The 27,247-nt window shown below is 36.4% G+C and overlaps 1 long non-coding RNA gene across 6 annotated transcripts; it reads right to left on the reverse strand.

Moving 5' to 3' along the window:
• LOC149807444 (uncharacterized) lies at positions 1–26,442 on the reverse strand. Of its 6 annotated transcripts, none has more exons than XR_016422642.1 (8): positions 25,572–26,442; positions 24,929–25,050; positions 19,909–20,023; positions 2,564–3,124; positions 1,515–1,711; positions 857–1,014; positions 555–661; positions 1–102 (listed from the first exon to the last, which is right to left on the reverse strand). It is a non-coding gene; the product is annotated as an uncharacterized LOC149807444 (long non-coding RNA). The 6 variants fall into 6 exon arrangements; XR_016422643.1 differs by lacking the exon at positions 1–102 and having other exon boundaries at positions 248–661; positions 2,564–2,653; positions 2,999–3,124; XR_016422646.1 differs by lacking the exon at positions 1–102 and having other exon boundaries at positions 248–661; positions 2,564–2,680; positions 2,999–3,124.
• Positions 26,443–27,247: the final 805 nt, after the last annotated feature.

Consider the following 27,247-nt stretch of genomic DNA (forward strand, 5'->3'; position numbering starts at 1 on the left):
ATGACTTTAATGTTTATTTTCTAGATTTAATTAAGATTATGAATCAGAATCAGTCTCCAACTCCACTGTAAAGTTTATCTATTACTTCTTCTGCTCAGGCACCTGCAAATTAAAACAAAATTGTAATGCTTAAATAAAGTCATATCATCTCAGCACTAGTTACATATGCAGAAGTCATGTTAATCAGCATTATAAAAATGTATGAAATTTTCTTCACTGCACTTGTGCTTCCCTTACTATCGTTAAGCCATGATACAAGATAACTTTGCACTTACTTATCATTTCTGGCAAGTGGATGGTGCAATCGATTTGCACAAAGATGAATTTATTTCATCCAAATATTTCATGTGAATAAAAATTCCAAATGGAGGCACTTGTCCGATCAGACAAGATATATGCATATTGTAGTTAGCTGGACTCTAGCTTTGATAGTCCTGGGCAATAGGATAAGCTGATTTTGTTATCAGTTTAGAAATGCATCCGCTTTGCAAATACTATGCTTTAAAAGACGAAACTGAATCCAATATTGATGAAATAAGAGTCATTTGGATTACCTTGTTTTTTATCATTCTGCGTTGGTTGGGTGCATATTTGAGGGTCTCTGATATGGTCTCTTCCATTCCATTTGCCTTTGCTTTGCCATTAGTTTTCAAGCAGGCTTCTGCAAGAGTAATACAATGTTTTAAAAAAGTTTCACAACAAAGGATGCATTGCATTTTTCTAAATGCCAGCAATAATCAATGGAATATTTTTAAAACATGTACTTTGAAATGTGGTCTCAAGTTACTTTATGAATTCATTTAAAAATCTCTGGCAAGTCACATGAAAAACACAATTTAAATCAAGCCATACTTACTTATCAAAACCTGACATATCACAAGCTCTTGAAATGCTTTTTTCCCTTTACGTCCCTTTGGACTATACTCTGGCCAGTCTTTTTGTTTTAAGCTTTTTCATCATCCTGCAGACACTATCCCCAATTGTAAACCTGCCAAGGGAGCTCAAGTAGCATATCTGAAAATAATAATAATAATAATATTACTATTTTTTGATTTTGATATTATTATTAGTAGTAGTATTTCATGATCGATGTGACAAAATATGCTTGTATATAGTTATTTTTTGCCATGGTTTTGCAAGCAAATTTAATTTCTCTAACTTGAAAAAAATTTGATAACATTAACTATGCAACACAATGTACTAATAGCAATTATAAACCAAATTAACCACCGTGAATCTATTAACTTCATAAATGACATTCACTCAAGGATTGAATTAAAGTAGCCACATAATATGTAATAGTGTATATGTAGTAAAATACCTGTTACATGTTCATCTCTAAACATGTTTTGGCCTACATCCGTAAGACAAAACAGCCGACCACTACATGTTCACCCCACCCCCAAAAATAATTATACAGGCACTGCAGAACTTGCATAAATTATTTTGAGGTTCACAACAGCAAATAAAGGTTATAACAGTTTTTTTAAATAGAAAATAAAGCCCCAATTTACCATCTTCTTGGAGAGTTTGGGATTCTCCTCCAACCTCTGGCAAAGGCCCTCTAGTTCCTCCACTGAATCACATGGCTTTGCAAGAATTTCTTCTCTATATTCTGTGTCTGGGCCTTGTGTATGAACTTGGAGGGCCAGCTGCTCCAACAAATTCTCAATATTTGTGTCCAGTTTCATAAGTACATTGAACTGGAAATCTGTAACAGATTTGTGATGAAATTAGTTTTGAAAGATCAAGATCATTATTATAAACTCCTTAAAAAGATCTGTACAGTGAACATGGGTTTAACAATGAAATATATTTATGGAATGAAATACATGGTTTTTGTACAGTTTATATGAAAACTTTTCCCATAATCCTTTACTTTTTTATTCCCTGGATATGTTGTTTCACTGCTGGTGTCTGTAAAGTCTGCATTCAATGTAGATGGTTTAGGCGTCTGACTTACACAAGACAATGGTATACATCAGAAAGAAAAATAAAAAAAACCAATGGAATGATGAACAGTCGACACATCAATGAAAAACAATTCATTGTTTATTTGCACAAATAAGTCTTGAACAGTATGTTTTATGACCTATAATTTAATTAATTAACATCTCACAATGTTCTGAAATAACAGTATCTAAGCTACAAGAGCTTGTGCTTTCATGTCATAATCTTCCATTTTGCAAACAAATTTTGATGTTGAATCAATGTATATGACCTTAGCATTGAACACTAACATTCAAAATGTCTACAAGATGACAAGACTATTATCAACTGAAGTGACAACAAACCAATGAGTTTTACGTGCATTGAACATAAGCATTTTTAAATGCTATAAAATGTGTTTTTAGTGTATGGCCACAAATTACCCAACATTTTGTCAAACATAAAACAGTTCTACTACCTTAGATGAGAATTAAATTCATAAATACAGTGTATAATTGACCTACTCGTATTTAGAGAGCTGTAAATGAAATAAGAGATTATATAAAAGTCAACACCTGTAGTATTTGTTTCATTATTCTATAATGTACATTTTTTTTCCATCCTCAATACTTACTACTTGCAGAGGAACTGGCAGAGAGAAATCTTTATATTCTCCACTCCAGAGTGGATGGGGATGGTGATGGTGTTGTCCTTCTGGATGCAGCTAAGAGTATAAAGATTATCACTACTCCTTAATTGCAGTAAAAAAGAAACAAAGAAATCAGACTGGATTTTTTGGCATGTAAACAAAATGCATACTGGTTGCAATGACCACTGTATATAAAGCAGTGATACAATATATCACAAAATGCATTCTTTTTTAACAAAACATCTAATCTCATATATACAGCATCATGAGTAAGTAAGTACTCTTAAACACATCTTATTAAACAGACAGAAAAATGATGAAATTTATACATACTTTTGATAAAGAATTTCCAATTGTGGCATGGTATAAAAGCAATTGATAAAAAATAAAAAGAGACCAGATAAACTAAATAGAACATACCAGCAGGATAAGAGGAAATCTTGGAGTCTGCAAAATACTCTCCATTTCAGGAGGTTTTGGATGAGATGGCTGACCAGAAAGGTTTCCACTTGAGATTTTCATCTTTTTTCAGTTCTTCATTTTCATCTGAAATGTCAATGAGAACTTGTAAATACTGTATGAGTCCTTGAATACACTGACTCCTTGTGACATACAGGGTTTGCAGAACAATCGCTAGCAATATTCACCACTTTTAAATCCAGCTGGTGAATTTTCACCATGAAATGCATCCGAATGCAGTGAATAATCCTGGATTAAAGACAAAATAGTGTACAGAAATGTGCAATAAATTAGTCAAGCTCCAGACAAAACAAAGATATGATTTATCTCTGATTCATAATGACTTTTCTTGTGCTACACATTTTACCAATGCAAATTACATTGAATTTTGTAAATTAAATGGTACAATTAAGATATGTATGTCAAAAGATTACTAATCTTCAGCTTTCCAATTAATGCTAAACACAAGTATCAAGTCATGTATTTAGTCTCTCACCACCAATAAATGCATTTTTAAGTAATCATCCTAGAGTGCACCAAAGTCATGTGAACTTGATCCAATTCCAACATTACTGCTGCTTGAGTGCTTAGATCCAGTATTGCCTTCACTAACTGATGTTATTAATACCTCTCTCTCATCAGCATAATTTCCATCATTTTTCAAAACTCCCATTGTAAAACCTCTGCTGAAGAAACTAACACTACACCATAAGGATTTAAAGAACTACTGCCCGGTTTCTAATCTCCAATTCATATAAAAAATCTTACAAAAGGTTGTTCAATCCCAGCTTGCATCTTGTCTGAATTCAAACAGTCTTTTTAGCAATGTACAATCTGCATATCGCCCTTGCCACAGGACACAAATTGTGTCTGCAAATAGATTACACTCCAGCCCAGTTGATCTATGTTGTGGTGTTGCACAGGGGTCTGTTCTTGGACCTGTTCTCTACACTCTATACACTCAGCTGCTCTCAAGTGTCATAGATCATCATCCAGTGTCTCACCAGTTGTACACTGATGACACCCAAATATACAAATCTAGCCACCCAACTGAAGTTGATGCTACCATCCAAGGTGTAGAGATGTGCATTTCTGATGTGAAATCATGGATGACTTGTAACAAGCTGCAGATGAATGATGATAAAACTGAGGCCATTCTGATTACAACACAAAGACTTTCTCATTCACGTCCTTTACCTCACACAATAAATATCAGCAACACCAACGTTAAATTCACACAATCAGTACAAAACCTAGGTGTTACTCTGGACAGTACTCTCACATTGCACCAACATGTCATGAACAAATGCAAGGCTGCATATCTTGAGCTGAGACGCATCAGCTCCATTCTCAGATATCTTTCAGTTGATGCCACTAAAACACTTGTGTGTTCATTACTACTTTCAAGACTGGACTATGGTAACTCAATTCTGTCTGGTTCATCTTAATATCTACTGCAGAGACTTCAAAAAGTTCAAAACATAGCTGCTTGGATCATACTCAGAGTACCACAATCAGAGCACACCTCCCCGCTGCTCTGTACCCAACACTGGCTATCCATTCGATCCAGAATCAAACACAACATTAGTTCTCTGTGCTACGTTTCACTGACAGACTCTAGTCCAACATACCTATCCGACCTCACCTATGTGTACACACAAGCAAGATACTTACACTCCTCTTCCGACAATCATATACTCATTATTCTCACTATGAAAACAGAGTCACATGGACAGCATTCTTTTGCATACCAGGGCCCAGCAACATGGAATGAATTGCCCACTGAACTTAGACACAAAGACGCAGTGATCCCATTCAAGAGTGCTCTCAAAACTACTTATTCTGACTGCAAAAACAAACTTAATGACTTAATAATGTTAACTACCTTAAATATTCTCAGCATGTTTTTTATGTTTTCTAATTTCATGGTGTTTGTTTTTGTAATCATATCATTGTGTATGTTTTTATGTTGTCTAATGTTGCAAAGCGCTTAGAGCTTCTAAAGATTAGGCGCTATACAAAGTCCTCATTATTATTATTATTATATTTAGCTTGGATGAATATTTTTTAAATCAGTGGCCATAACTAAAACAATGGGATTTTGTTTTATGATCATAAAAGTATGTTGGACACCATCCATGATGTACAATGCTGTCTGACATTTCTATGCACCTAAGGTTTCCATCTCAAATATTAAAGCAAAATGCATACCAAATTTGACAGATTGACGAAAATAAAAAAAAGCAATGCTTACCATTTGAAAAGAGGCAATTGTCACTAGAATATTCTATTCAAAATGATATTAATTTTGGACACAGGGGATACCACCCCCATGTTTTCCTGACTCGTGATATGTCGGCCTATTCTGTGCACAGCTTTAAAAGATGTAATGTTTATCCATCGAGCTATAGAAATGAAATACATTTACTGTAGACTGTTTCTGTCAGCAGTTAAGTTGAGTAATTAGGTCAGGTTTATAGCTAGTTTACAAAATTCAATGTAGAATGCCAATAAATGACAAGATATATTTTTGCAAACTAAAGTGATCTTGAAAAAAGATTAGTAAAGTTTAACATTTTATAAAAAATAAGCTATTATGTGGAAGAGAAACAACAATGAAATAGGATGCAATGTGTTTGCGTCTTGTTGATGGGGGAAAATTACTAAAGAATTTAGAAACAGACTATACGCTGGGGAATTTTTTGAGAATTTATGTTCTGGCGACAAGTTTACATATTGGGTAGCAGATGATTTTGCATGTGCGGGACAACTTCTTGCAAAATTGGAAACTTGGATTAAAATGCAGTATTGTTTTAAGGTATACATTAGCATATTTTATATAATGTATTGTATGATTCTAAAAGATGCATAGTTAATCGGAATTTCTGGGTTACAGATTCAAGAAGGTCATGGAGTGGGTCTACATGTTGACTAATAAATTACTATTTGATCCCCTAGGTGATATTTCAATTCTAAATTAAAACTAATAATACTTAATGTATAACCAAAAATGCGACAACCTGGTGGAGAGGCGAAAATGGATATAAAAAACTTCCATATAGCCTCAGCAAATTTAAACTGAATAAATAGGGAAAAAATAATTAAACTAAACAACAAGACAAATTATGATATGATTTTCATACAAGAAACACATAATAAGTTGACTAAAGAACTAATAACTTCATATGAGGAAAAATTAAATGGGGTTATAATTGTGAATGATTATAAGGAGATGTAAGGGGAGGGGTAGCTACTTTTATCAAGAATAAAATGGGAGTAACTTGGGAGCAAAAAAACAAGGGAAACTTTTTTGCAGGAAGATTGATACATATTGTGATACAGGACACTCATTTTATAAATGTATAAATACCTGCTAATAAAACAAAAAGCAACAATTCATTGAAAACCTGTTTAAATATGTAGAAACAATTTCAAAGGCCCCCCTCCAATCTGTGTTGATATTGATGGAAATATTGTGGATCTGATGTGCAATCTTACTGCATGCAAATCTTTCCAGAAAGCACCTATTTACTGTTTAGACACCGGTATTTGGTAACAGCCATATCTAGCGCAAAATTCAAAATGGTCATAGGACAGAAGGTTGAGTAGCTACAATGTCATAGCCTCAATGTCTCCACGAAGTAGGGATAGTAATATTTGTGCTAGGGTTGTGCTATTCCATGTCGATTTACAAGTAACCAAACAGGATTTGATTTGGAAATATTTTTCGCAAAAAGATCTCTTCTGCCAATGGTAGCTCAATGGCTGGGAGAAATACTGGCAAGTCAGATGTGTATAAAATGTACAGCAATGTGTGCAGATAAAATTGTCAAAAATGTTTGCAGGTTTTAATGAAAGGGCTATATCAGCCTTGAAAGTGCCAGAAATTATCATTATAGATGTGGCTTGAGTCTACATGTTTTCAGTTAACAAAAACAGAGTATCAAAGCTAGTAACTGGCATCCTTGTTAATTTGACTAATAACTATTTTTAATTAACCATTTCAGATTTATAAATATATACTCAATAGTAGTGAAGTGGGATGATATAGCATCAATGGGACTTACCATTAAAAACCACCCTGGGACGATATAGCGTCAATGGGAAATTTAACATTATGGAAACCCTTGGGACGATATAGCGTCAAGGGGAATTTAACATGGGAATATGGGACTGTTTAGCGTCAAGGGGAATTGAACAGGGTGGGACTGTACAGCGTCAAGGGGAATTTAACATGGGCAAAAAAAAAAAAAAAAAAAAAATCTTGGGCCTGTTGAGCATCAAGGGGAAATGGAACAGGGTCAGGACCCTATTTTAATAAGGTCCCGACCTGATGGGTCTATGGAAATGGAACAGGCGAATATTGAAACAGGGAGGGGTCTCTATTTTTTATTTTTTTTAAAACAAAAAGAAAAAGAAAAAAAAAAGGGTAGGCAATGAAAGTCAAGATCTTTTCGAGACCTATGAGTGGCCCTGAAAAGGGCCTTTGGGTTTCTTCTTCTTCTAACTCTTCCACTTCTTCAACCATCTTCTAACTTTTACCAATATTCCTGTCATCTTCTTCTTTATTTCTGACTCAGGCATCCAGTCAGGATGACCTATCACTCGGAATTTCTCCTGTATTCTTATCCAGTTATTGTTGAGTTTCTCAAAGCTTTTTTTTCTCTTTCTATTTTCTTCTTCTTTTCTTTCCTTAGACCACTTTTCTTTGATGTTCTTTACCTCTTCCGTCAGCACTTTCCTCATTACTTCTTCCATTTTTGTCAACTGGTCGAACCCCCATTTTACGTATCACCACTCCATCCAATACAATACTTTTTCCAGGAAGCACCCGACTTGGATGACATGGTCCAGTGCTTCCTTCAAACTTCCCACTCTGACATAAGGTGGGTCAGTAAATCCGCTTGACTTGTTGACTTCTTCTTCTATCATCCCTGCGATGAGATCTCCGGCCACCTTTAGTCCTTTGACTTGAATAGTTAACAAGTCTTGCCTATTTCCATCACTCCATTCCTTTTCTATTCTTCCTACAACATATTCAACATCCATTATCCAAAAATAGATATCTCTTAATAGATTGAATAATTTTGTCACCTCCATCTTCTTTGTTTATTCCGTGGAATGGTCTGAGCGATTGTTGTTGTTGTTGAGTTGAATTATAGTGGCGTGCGCTTTGCATTGAGCATGTACCACTGGTTTATGATGCCACAGGCACCTAACTGATTACTCCTTGGAGGAAGGAATGGAGCCACTTCCTCCAGGCATATCTGTGTTCACAGAACACTAATTGATTGGGCCGTCAGGTCAAGGTACTTTTGTGTACACATCGATCTGATTGTAAGGCCTATGTTTTGTTTGAGTGGGATTGGACCCAGCACACACTCTGTCATTCATTTGCATTGATTAGCGACTAGTGGGATTGGACCCGATCTAGTCCGTATTTTTAATTTATGATGCGTGCACTGCACGTATGTGTTTTGATGTCTGTCCGTCGCAAAGGGCGAAAGTGGTCAGGCTCGGGCGGAGTTGTCTTGCCACAGGTTAGCAGGGTTTTTCCGATCCAGGGTATTTTTGTTCTAAATTTCCGTCTTTGGAATTTTGAATCATAAAAACTCTGTGCTGTTTTTAAGAGAGATAGAGTCTATTGAGGTCGATGTTAGCTTTTAGGTGACAGTATTTGTCGATTGGTTTTGCAGCCTTGTGCTGCTGGCCCTGGATGGAGTTGGTGTTTTTTCCATCTTACTGAGTAATTGTTTTTGGGTCCTAATTATCTAGTTGTAAATTTTGGTTGCAGCCTTGTGCTGCTGGCCCTATAGTCACTGGTTTTTTTTGACTACCTTATACAAGTAATTTTTGGGGTGGTATTCTATATATTTGTTATATTTGCAGCATTGTGCCGCCGGGCCCGATAGTCGTTGGTTTTTTTTGACTACCTTATATGTGTAAGTTTAGGGTCTTAATACGGGGGATCCCTGATGGTCTATTCTTGCGACCACCTTTTACGTTCTATTTTGGGACTATATGGTTATACCTAGTTTTTGTCTTAGCTGTCACCTATGTAGAAGATAGACTTTTGGAGCTGTTAGTTAGGGTGTTAAGCGAGTATTAAGTTAGGAGAAGTGGAGAAGGTTTGTTTTGTTTTTCCCACCACCCACCCCCTGTATATTTCTTCCTGGTATTTGAACTAGGTGTTTTTTAATTTAATGATATTTGTTTGTAGAGTTTTATCAGTCAGTGGGCTAGTTTTGATAAAATGAGTTTTTCTATTGTTCAGAATTTGGTACTTGTTTTGTGAGTGTATTTATTTTGTAATACTTTTGGCTAGATTCGGATTAGATTCCCTCGTCGATCACACTCGCCTCTCATAAATGGAGAGTTCGGGGAGACTGAATCCTTGTCTTCGCCATTGGTCCAAATTTGATATATATATATTTTATGTAAGTATTTATTAGTGTAATTTAGATAATTTCATTGCTTAGCCGGTTTTGGATTAGATTCTCTCGTCGATCACACGGTCTGAATGACGAATACTGTAGGTTCTTATAGTTAAAGCGCAGACCTGAAGGAAAACATTCCCCTAAGACTAAAATCTTATATTACCAAGATCATCACTTAAAACGTACAATTCACAATCTTCTCCTAGAGCAAAAGTAATCCACATAGTAAGTAATTTCAGACCACTGCCATTCAGGGTAACGTTCAAGAATCTCATTGAACTCTTTTGATGTAAACGGTCTAAAGCGATATAATAGTATGAATGCACCCTTGACCCAGAGAAATCTAACACACTGGTTGACTTTTTTCACTTATCTCTTGTGAATTTCTCGGAATAAAAGTTCTACAGTTATCCATTGAGATTTCACTCTGGCAAGCCCCTGCCAAACTTCCTTGTAAATCTTCTCTTGCAGTTCTTTAGGTAATGATTCAATATCGTTTTTGAAATGAAGTTTAAATACTGGTCTCGATGATGTCCAACATTTGACTCCTAACCAATCTGGTTTCTTCTTTAACGACATGGTAAGTTACTTCAATTTCTCGGTCCCACTAAGGGTAAGTAATGACAATTCGGTGACCAACGAGCATGTTCTAGATAGGCCGAATCTTGTGGTTCCCAGTGGTGAAGTGACACACCGCAACTGAAGCACTTGACTTTATCCCCTTCGTGCAAGTAGAAAAATCTGGCTCTGGCTAATTCTTTGGGGATCGGTCCTCCCAGATACTTAGGCCATTTTCCTTTGAATGATTGAAGACGATTTTCAAAGTCGCAGTATTCCGACAAACACACAGGGAACGAATATTCGTCTTTCACAGGTTCGTTTCGATGAGGGCTGGGTGACATGGACAGGAGTTTGCTCAAGTCTGGATGACATCCGTAGGGGGGTAGACGTGAAGGTGAACATCCACATTTAAAATGAAACCCAGTAAAGTGTCCAAGAGGACGAGCAGCATCGCTTTCGCATCCCTCAGGTTTGACACGCACAGCATCACTTTCCATGAGAGGGGTAGTGAGAACAAAGTTCTCATGATGCTTTACGGCATCGCTAAGGTCACAGCATACAGCATCGTTCCCATCGCAAGGCTCACAATCACATTCCACTTCAGAAGCCCCAAACTTGAATTGTGCCTTTCTGAACTTGTTTTGTGTTTCTCTGAAAGTATTCATCTTGTTCGCTTGGTCTTGGTAGTCACAATGAACTATCGATCTTGACCATAGCCCCTTTTTATACTAGTCACAATGCAGTCTCAAGCTTGTACATCGTTCCTTTTTTATATCTAGTTTTTGAAGGTACTGTCTCTAAGGTACCGTCATAATTGTACCGTAGTGTAATGGGTGGAAAGGCCATAGAAAGGTAAGGGCAGTGCAAAGACCATCGAGTGTGTTCCAGAATAGCTGAACCTTTATAGATACATAGATCCATTCGTAACTTCAGTCCACAAGCGAAACACTGTACTTCGTATCCCAATCCTGACTCAGGTCCCAAGTAGACAAATCCTGTTCTAGCTAAAACATGCGAAGAAGGTAATCCTTCCCTATCCGTAAACTATTTCTGAAATGTGTCCAATCGACGGGCACAATCACAATAGTCAGGTAAGAAGACTGGAAAATGGTAGGGTTTGAACTTGGAGTTCTCATCAGGTTTCTCACTTGATTCTTGCTGTGGCGTAGTCATGCTTCTGGTGAGTGGCTATCCACTTACAACCAATGTTTTATACCGACATGTCCATATGGCAATATAAAGTGATTGGGAAGCCGCACTCGCTTCTGATACACGATTTGACAGACTTTTTCCAAGGGTCGACTGACGATGTGGTGAGTGGGTAAACGTACAATCTTGTTCGGTTGATAGGTGGTCACTTTAAAGTGTTCATCTTCTCTAGACTGCAAAGCTTCTTTCAATACGCCAAAGTTCACCACTCGACTGGTACGATAATTCAGAGTCAATCCTTTCACTTTACACTTCGTGTGCACTTCTCCTTGTTTGTCCCAGTATTCGTAGCCGTAATTTTTAAGACCGCCACTGGCGAAACTTAGAATCTTGTCGTCAGAATGCTCGTCTGTCCAGGCTCCTAAACGGTCTCCTTCGATGTTAGAGTGCTGTTGACTCGGGTGATCGATGTAGATGCAACTATCCGTGTCAAAGTACAGGACGCGTTCCCCTAACAGTTCTAAAGCTTCGTACAGTTTTAAGCGAGCATGAGCTGTCACGTAAGCTGCAATGATGACATTTCCAAAAGGATCGGCTTCTACAAAGTCCAGATCTTCTTCGTAATTGACTAAGATCAAATCTTCGCGAACGACGTCCACGTGTTTGATGAATTTAGTTTTGTTGTGAATCATCTGGAAGTAGCAGGAAGGTTCTGTCAAATATTCTTGGGTAAACACGGTCGTTGTGCCATTTTACCCCACAAGCAATTTAACATCACTTTGGCAAACGATCGCCTGCCTTTGTTTTTCTCGATGTGATCTAAAGTAATGCCTTCTTGTGCCCAGTATTTCTCTTTGAATGTCTTTTGGTCTTCGGGAGTGTGATACCAGGACGGATAACCACTGGCTTCTTGCTTTAGTTTCAAAAAGGCATCCACGTAGTCTGCCAAAATGCCTTTCTGAGTGGGGTCACCCTTGTTGTATTGTTCTGTCTTGGGAAAGTGACAAATTTCATACACTTCTAACAGTTGGTATCCCATGTCCAGAGCTTTGAACAATTCTACGCTGACCCACGTCCCCGTCAAGGCCCGTTCTTCCTGGGTGTGCTGACAAGGCTGGTCTTGGTTGCACGTTTCAGCACAAGTACGGCACAAAGGAAACATCAGTTTGTCTTGACAATGGTGAGGTAGAACGGGATGGTACAAGTCAGTGGGAGCCAAAACTTTACATTTGATCAAGCCTTCATATTGTCGAATGTTTTTCAAATCGATGTGTTCCGTCAACAATTGTGGGTGCCCTGCAGGAAAGCGACAATATTTGCACACGTAGGGATACAGTGAACACACGTCCAAGTATTTGATTTCTTCTCCTTTCTCTTCGTCGGCTTGGTACAGCAAACTGGTGGCATTGGTCCTTCCTCCGTACAAACTATCCCTCGTGTTCAGGGGGTCCATGAACTGGTAACTTTCCACGAGGTGTTTAAACTCTGGATCGGTTTTCAAACGGTGATGGTACTCGTGTTCCCACATTTCCACCACTTAGTATCCTTCCTGTTCTAACTTTAGGCGTTGCTGACATGTGGCCTGGTACAAGTCTTCCATGGTTCATTGTAAAAACTGATTTTTAGTGCCACGGTCAGGGTAACAGACGGGACATCCGTGAAATAAGCAACCTTTAAACTCGTACACAATCTTGGGGTTTTCTAAGTCCCAACCATCGACCGAATGCATTCTGATGGTCTTTTCACCCCCTCCGTTGCGGGCATGCTGAATCCATTTGTCTTCCTTGTCACACAAGTAATGTAACCAGCGTAGGGCTTTGACCGAGTATTGACGTTTGACATAGTTGGTCATTTGAGGACTGATGACAGCCACGGTGTTTTCAGGCATGAATCATTGCCGGTACACTAAGGAACATGCTTTGGCAATGGTGCAAGCTTCTTTGAAAGGATCGACCCCTCCGTGTTCCATGAACAGTTCTCGAAATTTTCCACAGCAACACCGTAAAATGTCCACGTCGGAACGACAATACTTTAGCATTTCTTCCTGAAAGTCGAAAGGGTCAGAGGCGTGAGCCTGGTACCAAGCGTAGAAAGCTTCTCGTTGTTCGGTACGCATGTTGTCAGGGTCGTAATAGTGAGCCTCAGGCAAATGGGGTAGAACGGTGTGTTGATTGGCTTCCGTATTGAAAAAGTGTGGAAAGCACCCTTTAGCCATTTCTGTCATTCCAAACGTTTTAGGCATTCGACTCAAAGGCATGGCTAAGTAACTCATCGAATCTTTAAACTGTACTTGTCCCACTTGCATGAAAATGATTTTGGCTCCATTCAAAGTGACTTTAGGACGTTCGATGCCATGTTCTGTATAGTATCTGTGAAGAAACTGTCCATCGTATCCGGAGAAATTGTGAGCCATCACTGTGGCATGACGATGACAATCTCCGTAACGTTCGATGTCCTCTTGGATCCACGTCTTGTCGATGGGGTGTAAGACCCATCGAGCAAAATCAGCTAGCGTGTTCGGTCCTCGAAAGATTTTTTCACGTCCTCCAGAAATCTTGCTGCAGTGAAGGCAATGACTGAAAATAGGTTCTTGAATGCACTTCTCGCACGCTCGATGAGCCACGCAGAAATTAGGAATGTGAATACCAGTCTCTTGCATGCATTCAAAATCGAAAAAGATGAAATTGCCTTTCTTCTTGTGACCGATCTCTTTCTCTGGTTGGGGTTGGTATTTTTGCACATAGCATTCGTGTTCCAAGTCCACGATGTGGCAGCAAATGTGACATTTTTTCTTTCCTCGACACAGGTGTGCCTTGGCATTATTGGTAAGTATGCCTTGTCCACAGGTAGGGCACAATCTCAGCAGCTGACAAGCACATTTCTTCTGTGAACCTTGCATCTTCAAATGTTGTTGGTAACAGGCAGGGCTGACAAACGTGCGCAGACCAGTTGAACAATGCACTCGTTCTTGTCCTTCGCTCAGACAGGGTGGAGAGGCCAAACATGCTGAGCATTTCAATCCACATCTCGGTGATGAACCCTTCTGCTTTCTCTAACAGTACTTCGGACTTGAAATCTTTAAACTTCACCGTGTATTTGTAAGCTGTAGTTCTAAATTTTCTAGAGGGATGCTCTTCCGTCTCTTGAATGGAATAGTACTTTTCACGGTTGACTAAGGGTGGTGAACTTTGTTTAGAGGGTTTGGATTCTGGTTCACTCATGTCCTCTTCAAAATCACTGGCATGAATTTGTGCCAAGACTTCAGCCCTGGTACGAGGCGATAAAGCACGTTTCTGCCTCTTACTTTCTTCTTCCTTCTTCTCAAATGAATTGGATCGTTTCATCTTGATAGCAAAAAGTCAAATGACTAAAGTTTAAACACCATGGACTAATTTATAGTCATAGCAGACCAGCGTATATAAAAGGGTATGTGTCTTGTCCTTTCACTATTCATTTCACTCTCAAACCGAGCACAACGATGGAAGAGACTACCCAGATCGAACGTTTCATCAGAGCTTTGCGAGGGGTCATCCAAAAATTCTCTTCAGACCAGCCGAGGGACTACTCTCCTTCCTTTCAAGATAAAAGTCAAGATACTTGCTATATCTGTCAGAAGAAAGGGCATTGGTCTTCAGAGTGTCCAGACCGTCAAAAAAGAAAAAAAGGGGCTAGAAAAGACAAAAGTCAAGATACCTGTTATTGTTGTCAAGAAAAAGGACACTGGTCTCCAGATTGCCCAAAAAAGAAACAAGGAGTCAGAAGAAGAGAGGGATTCTTCAGAGGAAGAAGAGGAAGAAAACAGGTGAAGAAAAAGAAACAGGAGAAGAAAAGAAGAAGAGAAGAAAGTGAGGAGGAATAGGAGGAAAAGACTGTGGTGGTGAAGAAATTCAAAAAACTCAGAGAGTGAACAATGAGACAGAAGAAGTTTATGAACTTTTTAAAGTGCTCTGTTGTGAATTGTGAATTGGATTGTAAATATTTATAAAAGAATAAATTTGGTATTAAAAGGTAAGTGTCTTTGGGTTTTGATTTTAAAATAAGAACCTACACTCACACACTCATACACACGTACTACAGAGGTAAAATGTTTTTTTTTTTTATAGTTTGAATGGATGTTGGCAATTGAAAGTCTATCTCTTTTCGACAGACGTGGGTGGCCCTGAAAAGGGCCTTTTTTGGTGTAGGGGTGAGTTTAAGCAATCAACTTTAACTGCCTTAAGCCTTTGCCACGGCCAAGGCCTACTTCTGGACTGCGTAGTGTTGATGATGATGATTTGGTTGAAATCACTAAGGGTGGCACGGGAGGCTTAGTCACAGGGTTGGAGTGTTTAGCTCGGGAAGGTCGTATTCTCTTTGGTCGTAATAAAGAAGTCTGATAACATTTGTTTCAGACTTCTTAACTCCGCTAAAATGTCTAACAGTACCGTGACCATTTGATTTTCACACCCTTGTTTCTTTGCTGCTGCTTCTTCTTCTTCTTGTTTTTTTCTTACCTCTTCTTTTTGCTGCTGTTGCTGTAGGAGAAAAGCTTGTTCCGCTTCCTTTTGCTGTTGTATAAATTTCTCCAATTCTTCTTTCTGTCTCTGTCTAAATTTCTCCACGTGTGGTAATGAAGGAGAAGGTGACGAAGGTTCCGGAACAAATTCTTGCGAGGTAAGAAAATCCACAAAATCCCAATTCACCTCTTCTGAAAGTAAGTCCGGTTTCCCTTGGGTAGTCTCCACAGCTGGTGCACCCCAATTTATCGTTTTCTGAGTTTCCGTCATGTTGAAAAACTGTCGCATGAATTGACTGCACACAGGTGCTAGCAAATCTATATAGACCACATGACGTCACAGACCGCTCTCTTCGGATTGGATGTGGGCGTGTTTGGATTGGTCAGTGAACTCCGTTTCAATCCTTCCTCTCCCTATAAATAAGTGTAGTTCACTGCATTCCTTCACCTGTTCTCGGCGCCTCAACATGTGGACCAACGTTCAATCTTCTATGCTTGTGTCTTCGATGATGTTCAGGACAGACATACCGATGTACGTCCGATCCAAGTGGACAGTTGTCCATAGGACAGATACCAGCCTATGGATACATAGGATCTATGTGGAGAGGCAAGGATGTCTCAAAAGAGTTTTAGTCTATGGTCCTGCAGTCAGGCGAAGCCTAAGGACAAGAAGAAGTCACAGATGCCCTTTATGTTAAGGGCATATTAACATAAACCCAAAGGCCCTTTTCAGGGCCACTCATAGGTCTCGAAAAGATCTTCACTTTCACTGCCTACCCTTTTTTTATTTTTTTTTTTGTTTTAAAAAAAATAAAAAATAGAGACCCCTCCCTGTTTCAATTTTCGCCTGTTCCATTTCCATAGACCCATCAGGTCGGGACCTTATTAAAATAGGGTCCCAACCTTGCTCCATTTCCCCTTGACGCTCAACAGGCCCAAGATTTTTTTTTTTTTTTTGCCCATGTTAAATTCCCCTTGACGCTATACAGTCCCACCCTGTTCAATTCCCCTTGACGCTAAACAGTCCCATATTCCCATGTTAAATTCCCCTTGATGCTATATCATCCCAGGGGTTTCCACAATGTTAAATTTCCCATTGACGCTATATCGTCCCAGGGTGGTTTTTAATGGTAAGTCCCATTGACGCTATATCGTCCCACTTCACTACTCTCAATGTGTTTATACCAATATTAAGTTTCTGTATGTCACTGTGTTTAAGTTTTGATTTTCTCTGTTTTATTTCACTTGATACAAACACATGCTGACTAATCTTGTCATGTGGTGTATCTCGATCATACTGTAAAAGTGCATAGCTTAACACAGGTTTCGAACTCTTGCTATGAGCAGCAGCAGTAAACATGGCATGTACCACTAGAAATCAACTTTTTTTCTTCTTGGCTATAAAATCATTAGGTACTAATGTGTAAACTATTAAGTTGGTAATTTTTTAAATATAATTATTGTGCAGATTTACTAAATGTACTTTTGCGATACTAAGTCCCATGTTTGTTTAAAGGTTCTAACAAGCTGGGGTTTTTATGCAATATGTCATAAGTATATAAGGTGTTGTGGGCTGCATGTATGAAGACAGCTCAGCAGCTTTCTAACTAATATTGCAATTACTATGAGCTTTTTTAAAAGTTATTTATTTTTTTTAAGTTGTTTCTTACTGTTCTGTATATAGTTTAGAAACTTTAAGCAATATTTTGGACTAGTCCGATAACATAAGACACATCACCCAATATATTTGTTGGGGGGCTGGTGGGTCTTACTGCCTAACGAAGGGTGCTGTGTGGAGCGTTTTGATGTCGACTAACAGTGTAATGAAAGTCAAATTTTCTGAAATATCACACACAACTGGTAACCAATAACAATGCATTTCTACAAAGTAAAGTTATAATGTTTTTGTCAGACTTCACTTATCCTGATGTCTTTTCTCTAATAAATTCAAATTCTCACAAAAGAACCGGACCTGTTTTCAAGTTTTGTTGGCCCACATTTCAGTTGGCTGGAAAGCGATGAAAGTCAGGAATGCCAAAATCGGGTTAAGCTGAAACATTATTCTTTAAGGAAACAAATAAAAATATGTTTTGCCTATTGAAACTGTAAGCAAAGTTTTGTTTCATTCAAGAAACATATTCCTCACATGAACCTACTTAAACAAACTTTGGCGTACCTCGACTACCATTGCATTGCAACAAATTCAAATGTATGTCAATGGAACATGAAAATGTGTCCATTTGCTAGTGTCATATTTTCACTCCACCAGGATAAAGACAGCACTGTAAGTATATTAATTACACATAAATTAGTGGAAGAGTGTCGATATAGGCTGCCAAGTGTGTGAGCTATTCCTGAAACTTGGACTACTCATTCCGATGACAATTGACATTGGAACACATATACATGGCCGTTATTTGGGTAGTAAGACATAGCACTAAAACAAAATATTTTGGACTTGTACATTTTTGTTTAAGATTTTATTTAAGCACAAAATATTTATTGATGGAATTTAATGTGCTTTTCTCTATTCTAAATTATATAATTAATATTCATTCCTAACTTATTTTACAAGCAAACTACATATAGTTATATCATTTGTTATAAGAACTTGGCTATATTGTCAAGTGAGTGTTATCTTCACATACCAACACGTGTATGTACTGATTTTCTGTATTTAAGACTCTAATTCCATGCCTGAGAAATTTTTCTTATGCTGCAATACATGATTCAATTTCTTATACAGTATAGGTCCAAAAATGTTCTTAGGGATATAGAATACCCAAGTCATTGTGAGTGTTATCCTTGCTGATTTGATCTTTGCAATACAATTTAATCATTACTTAATCCATGATATGATTGAGGTTTTTTAAACTAGTCATTTTTTAAATTACATTACATTTTTTTGTAATGTAACAAATCCAAATCACACACACACACTTAATCTAGCACTTCACACACATAATTCCAATGTCTTCACAAAAAGCTCAAAATGTCAAAGTCACTGTGAGTGTTATCTTCACTGACATAATATTCTAACTTCAAGTCAACAATAACTTATTAATCTAGCAATCCAGAAAAGCATAATTTAATGACATTTTTCTTTCATAATTTACTAGTTGTCTAAGTCTGAGGTGGGCAAACTATTTTTCAATGTAGCCACAGGTGTGGCGAATGAGAAGTGAAAAACATCATACGATGCCACAACTGAGCCAAACATACATGGCCAATTTGCCACTTGTGGCAATTGGTCACAAGGTTGCCCACCCTGGGTCTAAGTCAGTGTGACCATTGTCATTACCAGCCTGAAACCCAATTTAATGCCATTTGTATAAATTCATTTCAAATAAATATTATGATATAGTTGAAGTGTAAAGTCAAGCGAGTATTCTGTTTGCAGATTTTACATTTTAGATATTACAGTAAAGTCATATTTTCTCTTGTGTAGTGAACTTTATTGCAACTGGTTCCAAAATAGTAAAACTTATTCAGTTTTCATTCACCAGAATAGGTATTAATACAATCCTGAACTAAGTGTATGGTACTAAAATATACCCTGATCTTGTGTGAGATTGTAATATACAGAACTATACCTCAAGACAACAATAATATATTGAATTTATATTATATCAAGACTGTCATGGTTATGAACTCCAACTTTATTCAGGTTTTTTCATAATAAATGATCATCTTGTGTTATGGCTGAAAAGAAATCAGAGTTCATTTTAACTCCATTCTCTCCACATTTGTCAGTTGTTATGAGGCATACTCATCATCAGTGTTATAGTAAAATGTAATCTTATCTGGATCAATCTTGCTGGTGTAATATATGAATGGAGAAAGAATATTATCATCCAGATTAAAATATTTTTTATTCAGACTCTACTGAAAATTTTAGCTGGATATGGGATACGGAGCCTGATGTGTACGAACAAAGCAATGTGTACCATGACCTTTTTAATTTAACATTTTAAACTCCTGCAGAAGAAAGAGATTTTTAGATCCATTAAATTGTATTAACAAAAACATTTCTTCAGTATGATTTTCCTTTACTTAGTAGTGACACAACTCATATTTTAAAGTTGTTGTTTTGTGTTTGGTTTGGCTTTTTATGGTAAAGCAACACAAGTAAGTTATTTAGTGCCAAGGCACTTTAAGTATAGTGCCTTGCCCAAGGACGCACCATGGTAGCTAACCCAGGTTGGTCCGATGGTAGAATTTGAACCTACCTTATTTCACAGGTCCAGAAAGCTAACCACTGAGCAACTACAGCTCCCCATCTTATAGTGGAATGCTGGTATACTTTATGATCAAGAAGGATGGGTTGGGGTATGCATGTTGCCTCTGAAAAAAGTGATGGAATTTTTGTTTACATAATATTTTAGTCATACAATATGAATCATTTTCTATAGATTTAAGATGTATCAGATCAAGTTAAGAAAAATTATATATTCTGTTTCCTGGGAATGTACTAAAATTCACTGTTAATGTTTGATTTTTTTGGTAGTAAGCTTACTTGGTATTTTTTTCTTTTTAACTTGAATACCTAATTTGTTAACATCCTGTCCTAAATCTTCATGGTTCTGTCTATAAAGTGACAACTGTTGATACATGTAGGGAAGTTTTTGTTTATATCTTTTGATTTTTGTGGTTCTGGAAGTTGCAGTATTTGTTGTTGTATTATTAACCATTTCAGTAATTTAATGAATGCAGAGTATACTGCTCTATAAATGAAATTTATGGGAAGATAATGTAAAAGTATGTTTCACTGCAAATATAAATTGTTTAAAATAATAATATATCATTTATCATATGACTATTCAATTGTGGTAACTAGTATTCCATCCAATATCTATATATTAAAATATGTCTTTTCATACAGCTGGTGATCATTTAGATACAAGTCCAATTGAACATAATCAAATTATCAGTGCAGGTGTTTTTATTAGTAGTAGTATTGCAAGTATAAGTGTTAGTATTAAGATTTCATATACAGGTATGATAAGTGTATCATAATGTTTAAATGATGCTCCTTGTTACAACATAAAATATGTTCATTGAAACAAATGGTTCACTGGTAAATTGGCAGTAAAGGTCTTCACTGAATTATGTTGCATAAACTATTTTACAATAAAACATATATGATGCATCTCAATTATGATGATGTGGAGGAGGAGGATTAATAATAATGCAGTTTAAGTTATCTTCATCACATAAGTTCTAGCAGATGTGTCATTTTTATGTGGCTCATTATCAGTTTGAAACTGGTCTATGATTCCTGGATCTGGACATATCTGGCCCCCTGCTGTTGTGCTGCTATGGTCTTTACAGTTCATTAGGATATCAGTTACACTTGGTTTACATTTAGAACCCCATGGGATGGAATGCCCAGTTTGAAACTGAGAGAATGGTTAATTATCCATAATATAACTCCTGCAGTTATTATTAGGTTTGATATCAAGGTCTTTCATTAAAAGCTTTTCAACTCATGTTCTGTTCTACCATACAGATAAATAAAGTCAAATTCAAGGCTTTCAGAATTGTCCAGTTTGTTTCATGTGTTGTCAGTTTAATGGGCAGGTAACTAAATGTGCAGCAGACGGACTGTATATTGCCACTGGACCACATAAATATCAGTGCTTAGTCTGCTCTCAGTGGCTGTGGTTTGATTAGTTACAAGTATCATCACATGTGACTAATTATTAACCAATGTAATGAAACTTATATAATTAGAAGGCTGTATTTAAAAACTCTAAAGATCTTAAATGTGTGCTAGAGGGTAGGGTTAGCAGTTATAATCCCAATTATGTTGTGACGAGCAAAAAGCACTGTACACATTTGAGCTTTTAGTTTGGTTCTGGTAGGGTCAAAACATGCAGGTACATTTTGATCTTTAAAAATTAACATAATTCCCATGTAATACTTTCCAAACCTAAGTATGCAATTGATCTGATAAAAGTTTTGAGATTACTGTTTAGGCTCTGTTCTTACAATACTAGATATACCTGACTACTCCACAGTGAAATGGCCAACTGTTAAGTTATATAAGCCAGATGAGTAATGTTAGCCATTTGTTTAAGTGTTTTCTCATTAATTTCATTTGTGTCACAGAGTTGCATGCAATATTTCTTTCTAGAATAAATTTATTTTATTTTCTAATTGTGTATTTTATGGTCTCACTGGACAGTTTATCTGGTGAATTTTCATCCGACAATGACCAATTACAGAAAAATGAGAATAATTTTACACTGAAGATACTAACAAAAACAAACTAATGATTTTTGTAGAAAGCATACATGTGAGATTTTGACTGCAGTAATCAGGTTAATTCCTGATGCAGCTATTGATTTCTATACTGAACCATCACTGCCACCATCTCCTAAATTTTACATTCATTTTTGACAAGAAATAGCTATTTTCAATATTTTTCTGTGACAAGGCAGCTAAAAGAATCAGTATGTGGCTTATGCATGAATAAAGTTCACTAGTACTATAACAAATTAGCATACTTTTTTCATCAACCCTCAACCATCTAGATTTTTTTATATTTGCCTCTGTAGCAGACACACATCAAGGTCAGCAGCTCATTTGCAGATCAAGCATTTGATCTCCAATGCTCATCTAACTGTGACAGGCAGTCACTAACAAGCCAACCTATTTCCATGCCTAACTCAAAGTAAATCTAAACCACATTATAGATTTAGCTTATGTGTGAATTTAGAAATGCTAGGCTTGTGATAATTAGGTTCATGCCTTCTACCTTAAAAATTAGGTGTATGTCAAAATACAAAATTATCCAGTGAGACCTATGATGTTAATTTTAATCCCTATGGGATTTGTGACATAAAAAACCCAAATGCTTTATGTATTAAAAGGTAACTAATGGGGGCAGGATCTGCAGTGAATCAATGGTATGTATGATAGACTCCTGATAAAAATGTTTGTGTTACAATCCTGTTATCAAGTCAACCAGGTTACCTACTACAATGTACCCTTGCCTTATTCCAATTCCCTCAGTACTCAGTAAACAACTAGTGTTGATGTACATAACAAAACCAGTCCATATTGATTTTACCTATTTTACTAAATCCTGACAAAAATAATTCTCTAAATAAAGCATGATTAATATGTGAAGGTCTCGCATGTAATCAAACTCTTCCAAGCTTTTAATGATATGAACCGATTTATCAATGTTTATCAAATTTACATGAAAAACTATTTCTTATTTGTTATCAAATATGTTAGATGTTTTGATCATATAAGCATTTCTGCTACATTAGATCAAAATAATCTTTTTGTCAGAAATAGAGCCCTTATAGTATTTGCAAGGTCAACCAATCAGATGCAGAATTTGAGTTTAATATGAATGAATATTTTTTTTACAAAATTGCTCCTTTGCTATATCTTGATGAGATAAATCTATTTACCTAGTCTGATAAAATTAATGAGAAATAGTTTTAAGAGCAGTAGCAAGAATGGCGAGTGAGATGTAGAACCACCACATTATTTGCATAGAATTTGCTTACAGCCTCAGACATACAAGCAAATAATTAAACAAGTCAGATCTAAATTTGACCATAAACACTGTTGTGCAAGTCGTAAGAAACTCTGCCAATCAGATGCAAGGTCACTTCATTAACATACCTTTATCACACTCATAATAAGCATCATTGTGAAGCTTGACTATAGAAGCCCAATGGCCAAGTATGATCAAACTTGAATCAGCAGTAGTGGTTATAACCTCGTGTATTTGTATGCATCTTCACTTCTTCAATCTAGATCTCATTTATATAAGCATGTATTCTAAATTTAGTAAAAACTGCACTATATGCATAAATACTGCATGCGGTGGTAACATGCTCAGTCAGGTGAAAGATCACTTTATTATTATTAATGGTTAACACTCATCAAACTTCGAGGACAACTTAATGATTTTAGTCTATATTGTGGAAGTATGGCTTTTAGGTTGGTTAAAAGAACTCAACTAATCTTATACATGATCACCTCGTGTATATACTTGGATTTTGCTGAATTCCTAAAGCATGGAAAGATGCCATAAAAAACCACCTAGTACATAATAATTTTGATAAGCAGGATGATAAAATAACGAACTTGCGAAAACAAGATTCACTCAAGTTTATTTACAAAGATCTTTGACAGGAAGCTAAAAGGCAACACACTGCGAAGCAAGAAACTTGGATGCAAGTATTAAATAAAAATATAAGTAGTGAGGAGTGGTATGATATATATAGCCGGGCAAAATGCTGTACCAAGGATACCAAGTTGATCTCTTTTAACTTTAAATTAATCCATAGAATAATCGCTACTAATGATATTCTTAAAAGAATTAACATATTTGATGACAACAAATGTACTTTCTGTAAGAGTGAAACTGAAAGTATTGAGCATCTCTTTTATGACTGCAGTATTACTTCACAGTTTTGGTACCGTTTTAATGAAGTTTTTGCACCTTTTTGCCCAAATATTGTACATCTGTCCAAAAAAGAAACATTTTTAGGAAGTGAACAACTGGACAGTTTGGATAATTTTCTGCTTATTTTGGCAAAATATTATATTTATACTTGCAGATTCAATATGAAAAATCCTTCTATTTTTGCTTTTAAGCAAATAGTTGCAATGCATAAGAACATTGAAAATTACACTGCCAAGGTAAATAAAAAAGAGGACCAATTTCTTCAAAAATGGACCTCAACAATGAACATTTAACTTGTCTCTGACTTGAGGGTAAACAGGAACAAAATACTGTAATATCACAAAAGCCATGTCACCTAGATTTTGGCCATATGCATGTGTATATGCGTGTGTGTGTGTGTGTGTTTTTCTTTTTTACTTTCTCTGTAGATTATATTTATTATCCCTAGATTATCTGATAACCAGAAATGTTTGATTGTAAGGTGATCCTGGGATGGTTCCCCGACCCAGTGGTCAACCTATTACGGGGTTAATAAAAAAAAAAAAAAAAAAAAAAAAAAAAAACTTGGATTTTGCTCATTATTAGATTTATCCAAGATGTTGATTTAAGCCCAAAACCAAGTTTTATATAAACAAATTGATCAGAACTATGGACTCCAAAGTAGCTAATGTCTTACTGTTGAAAGACAGAAGGGATGTGAAATAAATAACACACTCTGGACCATTACATAAACCCACTTAGCCTTTTGACCAGTTGAGATAAAATAGCAACAATAATGTTAATTCAGATTGATAAATTATGTTTTCTCACATTACCTCTAGCCCTTTTCAACATGGATGGTATTTTTCTTCCACATATGTCAGCTCTTAATTAGTGGCCCTTTTCCATCATGAATGTTGTAGGTGAAACTCTCAGAATTAGGCTTTTTAATTTGTATCTGAAAAAGAAAAAAATTATTGGTCTGCATATATCAATGTCACCTTTTCTGTATTAAATTAAAATACCATATGTGTGTGTGTGTGTGTGTGTGTGTGTGTGTGTGTGTGTTCATTTTAGAATTTAAGCATACTTGTCTCCATGTGTTTATTTTACAATTGATGATGATAACACATAACTGGTTCAATTGATAAAATGTTATTTCTGACTTCTTACAACTGCTCATTATATCTGAATTTACATTCAATGTTTGTTTTAATTAACATATTTTGGATAATGGGCAAATTATTTATTTTGTAGTTTATCATTATATCATTTATCAGTAATTTATCATTCAAATATTTAAAATATAGTACCATTATACTGACTTCATATTCTATATGATATCCCAGCAATACATGTTAAGCAGATAAGTGCAAATAAAAATGTTTAGAATGTAAAAGTTACTCCAGGCTCAAAGAAGATCTGCAAAAGATGATCTCCAACATATTACCAAACAAAAAGCGAAGTTAACGCAGTTACCTTTTTTATGATGTCTCAAACACCAACGGTACTGTACAGCTACGTCTTCTGAGTTTTACCGTCATCTTGTCTTTCAAACCAGAATTAATTTCTTGAGCTCTTACAAAATGAAGAAAATTTTAAATACTATAATTTAAGCAGCTTCTTTACATGACATAAGATAAATTATGGCACAGTGTTATGTCTTTCAGCACGACGCAACTTCACATTTGGACGGCGTGCTGTGTGGGCATCCCTGACACAGCAACTGACATGAATCCTTTATTAGCAGACAATAATTCGGAATAAATCCTCCGCAAATCTAACATTCTCGATTTTTCATAGTTCCACTTTTTCACTGTTGCATTTGTTTGATTGTGCTCATGAAGTTCAATGAATCAAGTTCATCTGCTGTCTGAAATCCCGGTTCAGTTGGTATTTTCTTCCGCGCATGATGCCGTGTAAATACAAGTTACGGTCGACATTCAAAGTGGTTTAGGTTAATTTATTATTTTCCTTTATTAAGGTCATTTGCAGAAAGTGTTTCGCTAGGATGAGATAATTTTAAAAAAAATATATCAAAAATAAAACTTTCTTTTCCAACGCTAATACTGGATATATTTCAATTTGTGATTGATACTATAAATAAATATTTAAAAAAAACATTTTAGCCCGTGGCTTCGGCGCGCCACTCGTTTTTGTGGGTTTTTTAAAATGTTGTTGGTGTTGTTTTGGTTTTTGTGTGTGTGTATCACACTAAGAAACATACCAGGTATTAGGCCTAACGTAGGAAAAGAAATTATCCTCTATTTGTTACTATTCTTACTGTAAAATGACGCAAAAGTGATCAAATTGCTATTAAGATTTTGTTTTATATAACACTTACCGCTCGTTTTCCTCGAGATAAAGCAGTAAATTCAAAATGATTATAAAATCTGTGACAGATGAAGAATGTGGTTTAAATAATTCGTAATCGCCTGCCTTAAATACTGTAGGGATTTGCTAATGTATTTCATGGCCCTCGTTTGAATAGATAACAACGATCATGTATATCGACCAAAATTTGTATATTCCTGCCCACGATCATGTATTTTGTATTAAACCGTATATTACACGAGCGCTCTGTGGCGAACTCGGCGGGGGGGGGGGGGGGGGGGGCTCTATTATACCCGCTATATCAGTTGAGAAATATATTGAACTGATCAGGCCCCAATACTCTCGCTCTGACAAACATTAAAATAATTATATGCAGAATATCGGTATGTCTCCCTCTTGCCGAAAATGTCAGCACCATATATATTTTGCAAGTAATGTAATGGGTATAGTAACACACACACGCACACACAAACACACTTTTTTTTTGGGGGGGGCGCCGGAAATATGCCCCCCCCCCATTTCCAAAAAATTAAAAAGTATTTTATGTTTGTGTCTTTCCCCCTCAGATGTGTTGTATGTTTTATTTAAAACAAAATTTTATATAAAAAAATTTAGTTTGTAGATATTTTGATGGGGTATTTATGTTTCCATAGTGTTATCTAAAGGGTTGTTCGTCCGAGTCTGGTTTCCCTCACCTTGCTCGAAGTTCCTTCCCTTGAAATATTTTGTGACCTTTGCTATATGTCGCCTAGGTCTCAGTGTTTGCTATATGTAATGGTGCTATATTGTATGTATGCTATATTTTCTTTATGTTTGAGACA

Source organism: Sinohyriopsis cumingii, chromosome 1, assembly GCF_028554795.1.
Source record: "Sinohyriopsis cumingii isolate HCF-2022 chromosome 1, ASM2855479v2, whole genome shotgun sequence".
Taxonomy (NCBI): domain Eukaryota; kingdom Metazoa; phylum Mollusca; class Bivalvia; order Unionida; family Unionidae; genus Sinohyriopsis; species Sinohyriopsis cumingii.